The sequence below is a fragment of the Taudactylus pleione genome, unplaced genomic scaffold (genome assembly GCF_031769625.1).
Source record: "Taudactylus pleione unplaced genomic scaffold, aTauple2 ptg000134l, whole genome shotgun sequence".
NCBI classification, from domain to species: domain Eukaryota; kingdom Metazoa; phylum Chordata; class Amphibia; order Anura; family Myobatrachidae; genus Taudactylus; species Taudactylus pleione.
Window position 1 is genome coordinate 3,689,715 of NW_028284536.1, and position 16,370 is coordinate 3,706,084.

The window sequence follows — 16,370 nt, forward strand, 5'->3', positions numbered from 1 at the left end:
CTTCTTAGCCACTCCTGCAGCCATTCTCCCACAGCCTGCACTCCCAGCTTCTTAGCCACTCCAGCAGCCATTCTCCCACAGACTGCCCTCCCAGCTTCTTAGCCAATCCAGCAGCCATTCTCCCACAGCCTGCACTCCCAGCTTCTTAGCCAATCCAGCAGCCATTCTCACACAGCATGCACTCCCAGCTTCTTAGCCAATGCAGCATCCATTCTCCCACAGCCTGCACTCCCAGCTTCATAGCCACTCCAGCAGCCATTCTCCCACAGCCTGCACTCCCAGCTTCATAGCCACTCCAGCAGCCATTCTCCCACAGCCTGCACTCCCAGCTTCATAGCCATTCCAGCAGCTATTCTCCCACTGCTTGCACTCCCAGCTTCTTTGCCACTCCAGCAGCCGTTCTCCCACAGCCTGCACTCCCAGCTTCATAGCCACTCCAGCAGCCATTCTCCCACAGCCTGCATACCTGGCTTCTTAGCCACTCCATCAGCCATTCTCCCACAGCTTGCACTCCCAGCATCTTAGCAACTCCAGCAGCCATTCTCCCACAGCCTGCATACCCAGCTTCTTAGCCACTCCAGCAGCCATTCTCCCACAGCCTGCACTCCCAGCTTCTTAGCCAATCCAGCAGCCATTCTCCCACAGCCTGCACTCCCAGCTTCATAGCCACTCCAGCAGCCATTCTCCCACAGCCTGCACTCCCAGCTTCTTAGCCAATCCAGCAGCCGTTCTCCCACAGCCTGCACTCCCAGCTTCTTAGCCACTCCAGCAGCCATTCTCTCACAACCTGCACTCCCAGCTTCTTAGCCACTCCAGCAGCCATTCTCCCACAGCCTGCATACCCAGCTTCTAAGCGAATCCTGCAGCCATTCTCCCACAGCCTGCACTCCCAGCTTCTTAGCCACTCCAGCAGCCATTCTCCCACAGCCTGCACTCCCAGCTTCTTAGCCACTCCTGCAGCCATTCTCCCACAGCCTGCACTCCCAGCTTCTTAGCCACTCCAGCAGCCATTCTCCCACAGACTGCCCTCCCAGCTTCTTAGCCAATCCAGCAGCCATTCTCCCACAGCCTGCACTCCCAGCTTCTTAGCCAATCCAGCAGCCATTCTCACACAGCATGCACTCCCAGCTTCTTAGCCAATGCAGCATCCATTCTCCCACAGCCTGCACTCCCAGCTTCTTAGCCAATCCAGCAGCCATTCTCCCACAGCCTGCACTCCCAGCTTCACAGCCACTCCAGCAGCCATTCTCCCACAAACTGCACTCCCAGCTTCTTAGCCATTCCAGCAGCCATTTTCCCACTGCCTGCTCTCCCAGCTTCTTAGCCACTCCAGCAGCCATTCTCCCACAGCCTGCACTCCCAGCTTCTTAGCCAATCCAGCATCTGTTCTCCCACAGCCTGCACTCCCAGATTCTTAGCCACCTCAGCAGCCATTCTCCCACAGCCTGCACTCCCAGCATCTTAGCCAATCCAGCAGCCATTCTCCCACAGCCTGCACTCCCAGCTTCTTAGCCACTCCAGCAGACATTCTCCCACAACCTGCACTCCCAGCTTCATAGCCAATCCAGCAGCCATTCTCCCACAGCCTGCACTCCCAGCTTCTTAGCCAATCCAGCAGCCGTTCTCCCACAGCCTGCACTCCCAGCTTCATAGCCACTCCAGCAGCAATTCTCCCACAGCCTGCATACCTGGCTTCTTAGACACTCCAGCAGCCATTCTCCCACAGCCTGCACTCCCAGCATCTTAGCAACTCCAGCAGCCATTCTCCCACAGCCTGCATACCCAGCTTCTTAGCCACTTCAGCAGCCATTCTCCCACAGCCTGCACTCCCAGCTTCTTATCCAATCCAGCAGCCATTCTCCCACAGCCTGCACTCCCAGCTTCATAGCCACTCCAGCAGCCATTCTCCCACAGCCTGCACTCCCAGCTTCTTAGCCAATCCAGCAGCCGTTCTCCCACAGCCTGCACTCCCAGCTTCTTAGCCACTCCAGCAGCCATTCTCTAACAGCCTGCACTCCCAGCTTCTTAGCCACTCCAGCAGCCATTCTCCCACAGCCTGCATACCCAGCTTCTTAGCGAATCCTGCAGCCATTCTCCCACAGCCTGCACTCCCAGCTTCTTAGCCACTCCAGCAGCCATTCTCCCACAGCCTGCACTCCCAGCTTCTTAGCCACTCCAGCAGCCATTCTCCCACAGCCTGCACTCCCAGCTTCTTTGCCACTCCAGCAGCCATTCTCTCACAGCCTGCACTCCAAGATTCTTAGCCACCTCAGCAGCCATTCTCCCACAGCCTACACTTCCAGCTTCTTAGCCACTCCAGCAGCCGTTCTCCCACAGCCTGCACTCCCAGCTTCATAGCCACTCCAGCAGCCATTCTCCCACAGCCTGCATACCCAGCTTCTTAGCCACTCCAGCAGCCATTCTCCCACAGCCTGCACTCCCAGCTTCTTTGCAACTCCAGCAGCCATTCTCCCACAGCCTGCATACCCAGCTTCTTAGCCACTCCAGCAGCCATTCTCCCACAGCCTGCACTCCCAGCTTCTTAGCCATTCAAGCAGCCATTCTCCCACAGCCTGCACTCCCAGCTTCTTAGCCAATCCAGCAGCCATTCTCCCAAAGCCTGCACTCCCAGTTTCATAGCCAATCCAGCAGCCATTCTCCAACAGCCTGCACTCCCAGCTTCTTAGCCCCTCCAGCAGCAATTCTCCCACAGCATGCACTCCCAGCTTCTTAGCCACTCCAGCAGCCATTCTCCCACAGCCTGCACTCCCAGCTTCTTAGCCAATCCAGCAGCCATTCTCCCACAGCCTGCACTCCCAGCTTCTTAGCCAATCCAGCATCCATTCTCCAACAGCATGCACTCCCAGCTTCTTAGCCAATGCAGCATCGATTCTCCCACAGCCTGCACTCCCAGCTTCTTTGTCAATCCAGCAGCCATTCTCCCACAGCCTGCACTCCCAGCTTCATAGCCACTCCAGCAGCAATTCTCCCAAAGCCTGCACTCCCAGCTTCATAGCCATTCCAGCAGCTATTCTCCCACTGCTTGCACTCCCAGCTTCTAAGCCACTCCAGCAGCCGTTCTCCCACAGCCTGCACTCCCAGCTTCATAGCCACTCCAGCAGCCATTCTCCCACAGCCTGCATACCTGGCTTCTTAGCCACTCCAGCAGCCATTCTCCCACAGCTTGCACTCCCAGCATCTTAGCAACTCCAGCAGCCATTCTCCCACAGCCTGCATACCCAGCTTCTTAGCCACTCCAGCAGCCATTCTCCCACAGCCTGCACTCCCAGCTTCTTAGCCACTCCAGCAGCCATTCTCCCACAGCCTGCACTCCCAGCTTCATAGCCACTCCAGCAGCCATTCTCCCACAGCCTGCACTCCCAGCTTCTTAGCCAATCCAGCAGCCGTTCTCCCACAGCCTGCACTCCCAGCTTCTTAGCCACTCCAGCAGCCAGTCTCTCACAACCTGCACTCCCAGCTTCTTAGCCACTCCAGCAGCCATTCTCCCACAGCCTGCATACCCAGCATCTTAGCGAATCCTGCAGCCATTCTCCCACAGCCTGCACTCCCAGCTTCTTAGCCACTCCAGCAGCCATTCTCCCACAGCCTGCACTCCCAGCTTCTTAGCCACTCCAGCAGCCATTCTCCCACAGACTGCCCTCCCAGCTTCTTAGCCAATCCAGCAGCCATTCTCCCACAGCCTGCACTCCCAGCTTCTTAGCCACTCCAGCAGCCATTCTCCCACAGCCTGCACTCACAGCTTTATAGCCAATCCAGCAGCCGTTCTCCCACAGCCTGCACTCCCAGCTTCTTAGCCAATCCAGCAGCCATTCTCCCACAGCCTGCACTCCCAGCTTCATAGCCACTTTAGCAGTCGTTCTCCCACAGCCTGCACTCCCAGCTTCCTAGCCACCTCAGCAGCCATTCTCCCACAGCCTGCACACCCAGCTTCTTAGCCACTCCAGCAGCCATTCTCCCACAGCCAGCACTCCCACCTTCTTAGCCACTCCAGCAGCCATTCTCCCACAGCCAGCACTCCCACCTTCTTAGCCACTCCAGCAGCCATTCTCCCACAGCCTGCACTCCCAGCTTCTTAGCCATTCCAGCAGCCATTCTCCCACAGCCTGCACTCCCAGCTTCTTAGCCAATCCAGCAGCCATTCTCCCAAAGCCTGCACTCCCAGCTTCATAGCCAATCCAGCAGCCATTCTCCAACAGCCTGCACTCCCAGCTTCTTAGCCCCTCCAGCAGCCATTCTCCCACAGCCTGCACTCCCAGCTTCTTAGCCACTCCAGCAGCCATTCTCCCACAGCCTGCACTCCCAGCTTCTTAGCCAATCCAGCAGCCTTTCTCCCACAGCCTGCACTCCCAGCTTCTTAGCCAATCCAGCAGCAATTCTCCCACAGCATGCACTCCCAGCTTCTTAGCCAATGCAGCATCGATTCTCCCACAGCCTGCACTCCCAGCTTCTTAGCCAATCCAGCAGCCATTCTCCCACAGCCTGCACTCCCAGCTTCATAGCCACTCCAGCAGCCATTCTCCCACAGCCTGCACTCCCAGCTTCTTAGCCTTTCCAGCAGCCATTCTCCCACTGCTTGCACTCCCAGCTTCTTAGCCACTCCAGCAGCCATTCTCCCACAGCCTGCACTCCCAGCTTCTTAGCCACTCCAGCAGCCATTCTCCCACAGCCTGCACTCCCAGCTTCTTTGCCACTCCAGCAGCCATTCTCCTACAGCCTGCACTCCCAGCTTCATAGCCACTCCAGCAGCCGTTCTCCCACAGCATGCACTCCCAGCTTCTTAGCCACTCCAACAGCCGTTCTCCCACAGCCTGCACTCCCAGATTCTTAGCCACCTCAGCAGCCTTTCTCCCACAGCCAGCACTCCCAGCTTCTTAGCCAATCCAGCAGCAATTCTCCCACAGCATGCACTCCCAGCTTCTTAGCCACTCCAGCAGCCATTCTCCCACAGCCTGCACTCCCAGCTTCTTAGCCACTCCAGCAGCCATTCTCCCACAGCCTGCACTCGCAGCTTCTTAGCCACCTCAGCAGCCGTTCTCCCACAACATGCACTACCAACTTCTTAGCCAATCCCGCAGCCATTCTCCCACAGCCTGCACTCCCAGCTTCTTAGCCACTCCAGCAGCCATTCTCCCACAGCATGCACTCCCAGCTTCATAGCCACCTCAGCAGCCATTCTCCCACATCCTGCACTCCCAGCTTCTTAGCCACTCCAGCAGCCATTCTCCCTCAGCCTGCACTCCCTGCTTCTTAGCCACCTCATCAGCTGTTCTCCCACAGCCTGCACTCCCAGCTTCTTAGCCAATCAAGCAGCCATTCTCCCACAGCCTTCACTCCCAGCTTCTTATCCACTCCAGCAGCCATTCTCCCACAGCCTGCACTCCCAGCTTCTTAGCCCCTCCAGCAGCCATTCTCCCACAGCATGCACTCCCAGCTACTTAGCCACTCCAGCAGCCATTCTCCCACAGCCTGCACTCCCAGCTTCTTAGCCAATCCAGCAGCCATTCTCCCACAGCTTGCACTCCCAGCTTCTTAGCCAATCCAGCAGCCATTCTCCCACAGCATGCACTCCCAGCTTCTTAGCCAATGCAGCATCCATTCTCCCACAGCCTGCACTCCCAGCTTCTTAGCCAATCCAGCAGCCATTCTCCCACAGCCTGCACTCCCAGCTTCATAGCCACTCCAGCAGCCATTCTCCCACAAACTGCACTCCCAGCTTCTTAGCCATTCCAGCAGCCATTTTCCCACTGCCTGCTCTCCCAGCTTCTTAGCCACTCCAGCAGCCATTCTCCCACAGCCTGCACTCCCAGCTTCTTAGCCAATCCAGCATCTGTTCTCCCACAGCCTGCACTCCCAGATTCTTAGCCACCTCAGCAGCCATTCTCCCACAGCCTGCACTCCCAGCATCTTAGTCAATCCAGCAGCCATTCTCCCACAGCCTGCACTCCCAGCTTCTTAGCCACTCCAGCAGACATTCTCCCACAACCTGCACTCCCAGCTTCATAGCCAATCCAGCAGCCATTCTCCCACAGCCTGCACTCCCAGCTTCTTAGCCAATCCAGCAGCCGTTCTCCCACAGCCTGCACTCCCAGCTTCATAGCCACTCCAGCAGCCATTCTCCCACAGCCTGCATACCTGGCTTCTTAGACACTCCAGCAGCCATTCTCCCACAGCCTGCACTCCCAGCATCTTAGCAACTCCAGCAGCCATTCTCCCACAGCCTGCATACCCAGCTTCTTAGCCACTCCAGCAGCCATTCTCCCACAGCCTGCACTCCCAGCTTCTTAGCCAATCCAGCAGCCATTCTCCCACAGCCTGCACTCCCAGCTTCATAGCCACTCCAGCAGCTATTCTCCCACAGCCTGCACTCCCAGCTTCTTAGCCAATCCAGCAGCCGTTCTCCCACAGCCTGCACTCCCAGCTTCTTAGCCACTCCAGCAGCCATTCTCTAACAGCCTGCACTCCCAGCTTCTTAGCCAATCCAGCAGCCGTTCTCCCACAGCCTGCACTCCCAGCTTCTTAGCCACTCCAGCAGCCATTCTCCCACAGCCTGCACTCACAGCTTTATAGCCAATCCAGCAGCCATTCTCCCACAGCCTACACTTCCAGCTTCTTAGCCACTCCAGCAGCCGTTCTCCCACAGCCTGCACTCCCAGCTTCATAGCCACTCCAGCAGCCATTCTCCCACAGCCTGCATACCTGGCTTCTTAGCCACTCCAGCAGCCATTCTCCCACAGCCTACACTCCCAGCTTCTTTGCAACTCCAGCAGCCATTCTCCCACAGCCTGCATACCCAGCTTCTTAGCCACTCCAGCAGCCATTCTTCCACAGCCTGCACTCCCAGCTTCTTAGCCATTCCAGCAGCCATTCTCCCACAGCCTGCACTCCCAGCTTCTTAGCCAATCCAGCAGCCATTCTCCCAAAGCCTGCACTCCCAGCTTCATAGCCAATCCAGCAGCCATTCTCCAACAGCCTGCACTCCCAGCTTTTTAGCCCCTCCAGCAGCCATTCTACCACAGCATGCACTCCCAGCTTCTTAGCCACTCCAGCAGCCATTCTCCCACAGCCTGCACTCCCAGCTTCTTAGCCAATCCAGCAGCCATTCTCCCACAGCCTGCACTCCCAGCTTCTTAGCCAATCCAGCAGCCATTCTCCAACAGCATGCACTCCCAGCTTCTTAGCCAATGCATCATCGATTCTCCCACAGCCTGCACTCCCAGCTTCTTTGTCAATCCAGCAGCAAATCTACCACAGCCTGCACTCCCTGCTTCATAGCCACTCCAGCAGCCATTCTCCCACAGCCTGCACTCCCAGCTTCATAGCCATTCCAGCAGCTATTCTCCCACTGCTTGCACTCCCAGCTTCTTAGCCACTCCAGCAGCCGTTCTCCCACAGCCTGCACTCCCAGCTTCATAGCCACTCCAGCAGCCATTCTCCCACAGCCTGCATACCTGGCTTCTTAGCCACTCCAGCAGCCATTCTCCCACAGCTTGCACTCCCAGCATCTTAGCAACTCCAGCAGCCATTCTCCCACAGCCTGCATACCCAGCTTCTTAGCCACTCCAGCAGCCATTCTCCCACAGCCTGCACTCCCAGCTTCTAAGCCAATCCAGCAGCCATTCTCCCACAGCCTGCACTCCCAGCTTCATAGCCACTCCAGCAGCGATTCTCCCACAGCCTGCACTCCCAGCTTATTAGCCAATCCAGCAGCCATTCTCCCACAGCCTGCACTCCCAGCTTCTTAGCCACTCCAGCAGCCATTCTCCCACAGCCAGCACTCCCAGCTTCCTAGCCACTCCAGCAGCCATTCTCCCACAGCCTGCACTCCCAGCTTCATAGCCACTCCAGCAGCCATTCTCCCACAGCCTGCACTCCCAGCTTCTTAGCCATTCCAGCAGCCATTCTCCCACAGCCTGCACTCCCAGCTTCTTAGCGCCTCCAGCAGCCATTCTCCCACAGCATGCACTCCCAGCTTCTTAGCCACTCCAGCAGCCGTTCTCCCACAGCCTGCACTCCCAGATTCTTAGCCACCTCAGCAGCCTTTCTCCCACAGCCAGCACTCCCAGCTTCTTAGCCAATCCAGCAGCCATTCTCCCACAGCCTGCACTCCCAGCTTCTTAGCCACCTCAGCAGCCGTTCTCCCACAACATGCACTACCAACTTCTTAGCCAATCCAGCAGCCATTCTCCCACAGCCTGCACTCCCAGCTTCTTAGCCTCTCCAGCAGCCGTTCTCTCACAGCCTGCACTCCCAGCTTCTTAGCCAATCCAGCAGCCATTCACCCATAGCCTGCATACCCAGCATCTTAACCACTCCAGCAGCCATTCTCCCACAGCCTGCACTCCCAGCTTCATAGCCACCTCAGCAGCCATTCTCCCACAGCCTGCACTCCCAGCTTCTGAGCCACTCCAGCAGCTATTCTCCCTCAGCCTGCACTCCCAGCTTCTTAGCCACCTCAGCAGCTGTTCTCCCACAGCCTGCACTCCCAGCTTCTTAGCCAATCAAGCAGCCATTCTCCCACAGCCTTCACTCCCAGCTTCTTAGCCACTCCAGCAGCCATTCTCCCACAGCCTACACTCCCAGCTTCTTAGCCACTCCAACAGCCATTCTCCCACAGCCTGCACTCCCAGCTTCTTATCCACTCCAGCAGCCATTCTCCCACAGCCTGTATACCCAGCTTCTTAGCCACTCCAGCAGCCATTCTCCCACATCCTGCACTCCCAGCTTCTTAGCCACTCCAGCAGCCATTCTCCCACAGCCTGCCTACCCTGCTGCTTAGCCACTCCAGCAGCCATTCTCCCACAGCCTGCACTCCCATTTTCTTAGCCCATCCAGCAGCCATTCTCCCACAGCCTGCCCTCCCAGCTTCTTAGCAACTCCAGCAGCCATTCTCCCACAGCCTGCACTCCCAGCTTCTTAGCCACTCCAGCAGCCATTCTCCCACAGCTTGCACTCCCAGCTTCATAGCCACTCCAGCAGCCGTTCTCCCACAGCCTGATCTCCCAGCTTCATAGCCACTCCAGCAGCCATTCTCCCACAGCCTTCACTCCCAGCTTCTTAGCCACTCCAGCAGCCATTCTCCCACAGCCTGCACTCCCAGCTTCTTAGCCCATCCAGCAACCATTCTCCCACAGCCTGCACTCCCAGCTTCTTAGCCACTCCAGCAGCCATTCTGCCACAGCCTGCTCTCCCTGCTTCATAGCCACTCCAGCAGCATTTCTCCCACTGCCTGCATACCTGGCTTCTTAGCCACTCCAGCAGCCATTCTCCCACAGCCTGCACTCTCAGCTTCTTAGCCACTCCAGCAGCCATTCTCCCACAACCTGCACTCCCAGCTTCTTAGCCACTCCAGCAGCCATTCTCCCACAGCCTGCCTACCCTGCTGCTTAGCCACTCCAGCAGCCATTCTCCCACAGCCTGCACTCCCATTTTCTTAGCCCATCCAGCAGCCATTCTCCCACAGCCTGCCCTCCCAGCTTCTTAGCAACTCCAGCAGCCATTCTCCCACAGCCTGCACTCCCAGCTTCTTAGCCACTCCAGCAGCCATTCTCCCACAGCTTGCACTCCCAGCTTCATAGCCACTCCAGCAGCCGTTCTCCCACAGCCTGATCTCCCAGCTTCATAGCCACTCCAGCAGCCATTCTCCCACAGCCTTCACTCCCAGCTTCTTAGCCACTCCAGCAGCCATTCTCCCACAGCCTGCACTCCCAGCTTCTTAGCCCATCCAGCAACCATTCTCCCACAGCCTGCACTCCCAGCTTCTTAGCCACTCCAGCAGCCATTCTGCCACAGCCTGCTCTCCCTGCTTCATAGCCACTCCAGCAGCATTTCTCCCACTGCCTGCATACCTGGCTTCTTAGCCACTCCAGCAGCCATTCTCCCACAGCCTGCACTCTCAGCTTCTTAGCCACTCCAGCAGCCATTCTCCCACAACCTGCACTCCCAGCTTCTTAGCCACTCCAGCAGCCGTTCTCCCACAGCCTGATCTCCCAGCTTCTTAGCCACTCCAGCAGCCATTCTCCCACAGCCTGCACTCCCAGCTTCTTAGCCACTCCGCAGCCATTCTCCCACAGCCTGCATACCCAGCTTCTTAGCCACTCCAGTAGCCGTTCTCCAACAGCCTGCACTCCCAGCTTCTTAGCCCCTTCAGCAGCCATTCTCCCACAGCCTGCACTCCCAGCTTCATAGCCACCTCTGCAGCCATTCTCCCACAGCCTGCACTCCCAGCTTCATAGCTATTCCAGCAGCCGTTCTTCCACAGCCTGCTCTCCCAGCTTCATAGCCACTCCAGCAGCCTTTCTTCCACAGCCTGCTCTCCCAGCTTCATAGTCACTCCAGCAGCCATTCTCCCACAGCCTGCACTCCCAGCTTCATAGCCAATCCAGCAGCCATTCTCCCACAGCCTGCACTCCCAGCTTCTTAGCCACTCCAGCAGCCATTCTCCCACAGCCTGCACTCCCAGCTTCTTAGCCACTCCAGCAGCCATTCTCCCACAGCCTGCATACCCAGCTTCTTAGCCACTCCAGCAGCCGTTCTCCCACAGCCTGCACTCCCAGCTTCTTAGCCCCTCCAGCAGCCATTCTCCCACAGCCTGCCCTCCCAGCTTTTTAGCCACTCCAGCAGCCATTATCCCACAGCCTGCACTCCCAGCTTCTTAGCCACTCCAGCAGCCATTCTCCCACAGCTTGCACTCCCAGCTTCTTAGCCACTCCAGCAGCCATTCTCCCACAGCCTGCATACCCAGCTTCTTAGCCACTCCAGTAGCCTTTCTCCAACAGCCTGCACTCCCAGCTTCTTAGCCCCTCCAGCAGCCATTCTCCCACAGCCTGCACTCCCAGCTTCATAGCCACCTCAGCAGCCATTCTCCCACAGCCTGCACTCCAAGCTTCTTAGCCAATCAAGCAGCCATTCTCCCACAGCCTTCACTCCCAGCTTCTAAGCCACTCCAGCAGTCATTCTCCCACAGCCTACACTGCCAGCTTCTTAGCCACTCCAACAGCCATTCTCCCACAGCCTGCACTCCCAGCTTCTTATCCACTCCAGCAGCCATTCTCCCACAGCCTGCATACCCAGCTTCTTAGCCACTCCAGCAGCCATTCTCCCACATCCTGCACTCCCAGCTTCTTAGCCACTCCAGCAGCCATTCTTCCACAGCCTGCCTACCCTGCTTCTTAGCCACTCCAGCAGCCATTCTCCCACAGCCTGCACTCCCAGCTTCTTAGCCACTCCAGCAGCCATTCTCCCACAGCCTGCATACCCAGCTTCTTAGCCACTCCAGCAGCCATTCTCCCACAGCCTGCACTCCCAGCTTCATAGCCACTCCAGTAGCCATTCTCCCACAGCCTGCACTCCCAGCTTCATAGCCACTCCAGCAGCCATACTCCCACAGCCTACACTCCCAGCTTCATAGCCACTCCAGCAGACGTTCTCCCACAGCCTGCACTCACAGCTTCATAGCCACTCCAGCAGCCGTTCTCCCACAGCCTGCACTCCCAGCTTCTTAGCCCCTCCAGCAGCCATTCTCCCACAGCCTGCACTCCCAGCTTCATAGCCACTCCAGCAGCCATTCTCCCACAGCCTGCATACCCAGCTTCATAGCCACTCCAGCAGCCGTTCTCCCAAAGCCTGATCTCCCAGCTTCATAGCCACTCCAGCAGCCATTCTCCCACAGCTTGCACTCCCAGCTTCTTAGCCACTCCAGCAGCCATTCTCCCACAGCCTGCACTCCCAGCTTCTTAGCCCATCCAGCAACCATTCTCCCACAGCCTGCACTCCCAGCTTCTTAGCCCCTCCATCAGCCATTCTCCCACAGCCTAACCTCCCAGCTTTTTAGCCACTCCAGCAGCCGTTCTCCCACAGCCTGCACTCCCAGCTTCTTAGCCACTCCAGCAGCCATTCTCCCACAGCCTGCATATCCAGCTTCTTAGCCACTCCAGCAGCCGTTCTCCCACAGCCTGCACTCCCAGCTTCTTAGCCCCTCCAGCAGCCATTCTCCCACAGCCTGCCCTCCCAGCTTTTTAGCCACTCCAGCAGCCATTCTCCCACAGCCTGCACTCCCAGCTTCTTAGCCACTCCAGCAGCCATTCTCCCACAGCTTGCACTCCCAGCTTCTTAGCCACTCCAGCAGCCATTCTCCCACAGCCTGCATACCCAGCTTCTTAGCCACTCCAGTAGCCTTTCTCCAACAGCCTGCACTCCCAGCTTCTTAGCCCCTCCAGCAGCCATTCTCCCACAGCCTGCACTCCCAGCTTCATAGCCACCTCAGCAGCCATTCTCCCACAGCCTGCACTCCAAGCTTCTTAGCCAATCAAGCAGCCATTCTCCCACAGCCTTCACTCCCAGCTTCTAAGCCACTCCAGCAGTCATTCTCCCACAGCCTACACTGCCAGCTTCTTAGCCACTCCAACAGCCATTCTCCCACAGCCTGCACTCCCAGCTTCTTATCCACTCCAGCAGCCATTCTCCCACAGCCTGCATACCCAGCTTCTTAGCCACTCCAGCAGCCATTCTCCCACATCCTGCACTCCCAGCTTCTTAGCCACTCCAGCAGCCATTCTTCCACAGCCTGCCTACCCTGCTTCTTAGCCACTCCAGCAGCCATTCTCCCACAGCCTGCACTCCCAGCTTCTTAGCCACTCCAGCAGCCATTCTCCCACAGCCTGCATACCCAGCTTCTTAGCCACTCCAGCAGCCATTCTCCCACAGCCTGCACTCCCAGCTTCATAGCCACTCCAGTAGCCATTCTCCCACAGCCTGCACTCCCAGCTTCATAGCCACTCCAGCAGCCATACTCCCACAGCCTGCACTCCCAGCTTCATAGCCACTCCAGCAGACGTTCTCCCACAGCCTGCACTCACAGCTTCATAGCCACTCCAGCAGCCGTTCTCCCACAGCCTGCACTCCCAGCTTCTTAGCCCCTCCAGCAGCCATTCTCCCACAGCCTGCACTCCCAGCTTCATAGCCACTCCAGCAGCCATTCTCCCACAGCCTGCATACCCAGCTTCATAGCCACTCCAGCAGCCGTTCTCCCAAAGCCTGATCTCCCAGCTTCATAGCCACTCCAGCAGCCATTCTCCCACAGCCTGCACTCCCAGCTTCTTAGCCACTCCAGCAGCCATTCTCCCACAGCCTGCATACCCAGCTTCTTAGCCACTCCAGTAGCCGTTCTCCAACAGCCTGCACTCCCAGCTTCTTAGCCCCTCCAGCAGCCATTCTCCCACAGCCTGCAGTCCCAGCTTCATAGCCACCTCAGCAGCCATTCTCCCACAGACTGCACTCCCAGCTTCATAGCCAATCCAGCAGCCATTCTCCCACAGCCTGCACTCCCAGCTTCTTAGCCCCACCAGCAGCCATTCTCCCACAGCATGCACTCCCAGCTTCTTAGCCACTCCAGCAGCCGTTCTCCCTCAGCCTGCTCTCCCAGCTTCATAGCCACTCCAGCAGCCTTTCTCCCACAGCCTGCTCTCCCAGCTTCTTAGCCACTCCAGCAGCCATTCTCCCACAGCATGCACTCCCAGCTTCATAGCCAGTCCAGCAGCCATTCTCCCACAGCCTGCACTCCCAGCTTCTTAGCCACTACAGCAGCCATTCTCCCACAGCCTGCACTCCCAGCTTCTTAGCCACTCCAGCAGCCATTCTCCCACAGCCTGCATACCCAGCTTCTTAGCCACTCCAGCAGCCGTTCTCCCACAGCCTGCACTCCCATCTTCTTAGCCACTCCAGCAGCCATTCTCCCACAGCCTGCATACCCAGCTTCTTAGCCACTCCAGCAGCCATTCTCCCACAGCCTGCACTCCCAGCTTCTTAGCCCCTCCAGCAGCCATTCTCCCACAGCCTGCCCTCCCAGCTTCTTAGCCACTCCAGCAGCCATTCTCCCACAGCCTGCACTCCCAGCTTCTTAGCCACTCCAGCAGCCAATCTCCCACAGCTTGCACTCCCAGCTTCTGAGCCACTCCAGCAGCCATTCTCCCACAGCCTGCATACCCAGCTTCTTAGCCACTCCAGTAGCCTTTCTCCAACAGCCTGCACTCCCAGCTTCTTAGCCCCACCAGCAGCCATTCTCCCACAGCATGCACTCCCAGCTTCTTAGCCACTCCAGCAGCCGTTCTCCCTCAGCCTGCTCTCCCAGCTTCATAGCCACTCCAGCAGCCTTTCTCCCACAGCCTGCTCTCCCAGCTTCTTAGCCACTCCAGCAGCCATTCTCCCACAGCATGCACTCCCAGCTTCATAGCCAGTCCAGCAGCCATTCTCCCACAGCCTGCACTCCCAGCTTCTTAGCCACTACAGCAGCCATTCTCCCACAGCCTGCACTCCCAGCTTCTTAGCCACTCCAGCAGCCATTCTCCCACAGCCTGCATACCCAGCTTCTTAGCCACTCCAGCAGCCGTTCTCCCACAGCCTGCACTCCCATCTTCTTAGCCACTCCAGCAGCCATTCTCCCACAGCCTGCATACCCAGCTTCTTAGCCACTCCAGCAGCCATTCTCCCACAGCCTGCACTCCCAGCTTCTTAGCCCCTCCAGCAGCCATTCTCCCACAGCCTGCCCTCCCAGCTTCTTAGCCACTCCAGCAGCCATTCTCCCACAGCCTGCACTCCCAGCTTCTTAGCCACTCCAGCAGCCAATCTCCCACAGCTTGCACTCCCAGCTTCTTAGCCACTCCAGCAGCCATTCTCCCACAGCCTGCATACCCAGCTTCTTAGCCACTCCAGTAGCCTTTCTCCAACAGCCTGCACTCCCAGCTTCTTAGCCCCTCCAGCAGCCATTCTCCCACAGCCTGCACTCCCAGCTTCATAGCCACCTCAGCAGCCATTCTCCCACAGCCTGCACTCCCAGCTTCTTAGCCAATCAAGCAGCCATTCTCCCACAGCCTTAACTCCCAGCTTCTTAGCCACTCCAGCAGCCATTCTCCCTCAGCCTGCACTCCCAGCTTCTTAGCCACCTCAGCAGCTGTTCTCCCACAGCCTGCACTCCCAGCTTCTTAGCCAATCAAGCAGCCATTCTCCCACAGCCTTCACTCCCAGCTTCTTAGCCACTCCAGCAGCCGTTCTCTCACAGCCTGCACTCCCAGCTTCTTAGCCAATCCAGCAGCCATTCACCCATAGCCTGCATACCCAGCATCTTAACCACTCCAGCAGCCATTCTCCCACAGCCTGCACTCCCAGCTTCATAGCCACCTCAGCAGCCATTCTCCCACAGCCTGCACTCCCAGCTTCTTAGCCACTCCAGCAGCCATTCTCCCTCAGCCTGCACTCCCAGCTTCTTAGCCACCTCAGCAGCTGTTCTCCCACAGCCTGCACTCCCAGCTTCTTAGCCAATCAAGCAGCCATTCTCCCACAGCCTTCACTCCCAGCTTCTTAGCCACTCCAGCAGCCATTCTCCCACAGCCTGCACTCCCAGCTTCTTATCCACTCCAGCAGCCATTCTCCCACAGCCTGTATACCCAGCTTCTTAGCCACTCCAGCAGCCATTCTCCCACATCCTGCACTCCCAGCTTCTTAGCCACTCCAGCAGCCATTCTCCCACAGCCTGCCTACCCTGCTGCTTAGCCACTCCAGTAGCCATTCTCCCACAGCCTGCACTCCCATTTTCTTAGCCCATCCAGCAGCCATTCTCCCACAGCCTGCACTCCCAGCTTCTTAGCCACTCCAGCAGCCATTCTGCCACAGCCTGCTCTCCCTGCTTCATAGCCACTCCAGCAGCATTTCTCCCACTGCCTGCATACCTGGCTTCTTAGCCACTCCAGCAGCCATTCTCCCACAGCCTGCACTCTCAGCTTCTTAGCCACTCCAGCAGCCATTCTCCCACAACCTGCACTCCCAGCTTCTTAGCCACTCCAGCAGCCGTTCTCCCACATCCTGATCTCCCAGCTTCTTAGCCACTCCAGCAGCCATTCTCCCACAGCCTGCACTCCCAGCTTCTTAGCCACTCCAGCAGCCATTCTCCCACAGCCTGCACTCCCAGCTTCTTAGCCCATCCAGCAACCATTCTCCCACAGCCTGCACTCCCAGCTTCTTAGCCACTCCAGCAGCCATTCTGCCACAGCCTGCTCTCCCTGCTTCATAGCCACTCCAGCAGCATTTCTCCCACTGCCTGCATACCTGGCTTCTTAGCCACTCCAGCAGCCATTCTCCCACAGCCTGCACTCTCAGCTTCTTAGCCACTCCAGCAGCCATTCTCCCACAACCTGCACTCCCAGCTTCTTAGCCACTCCAGCAGCCGTTCTCCCACAGCCTGATCTCCCAGCTTCTTAGCCACTCCAGCAGCCATTCTCCCACAGCCTGCACTCCCAGCTTCTTAGCCACTCCAGCAGCCATTCTCCCACAGCCTGCATACCCAGCTTCTTAGCCACTCC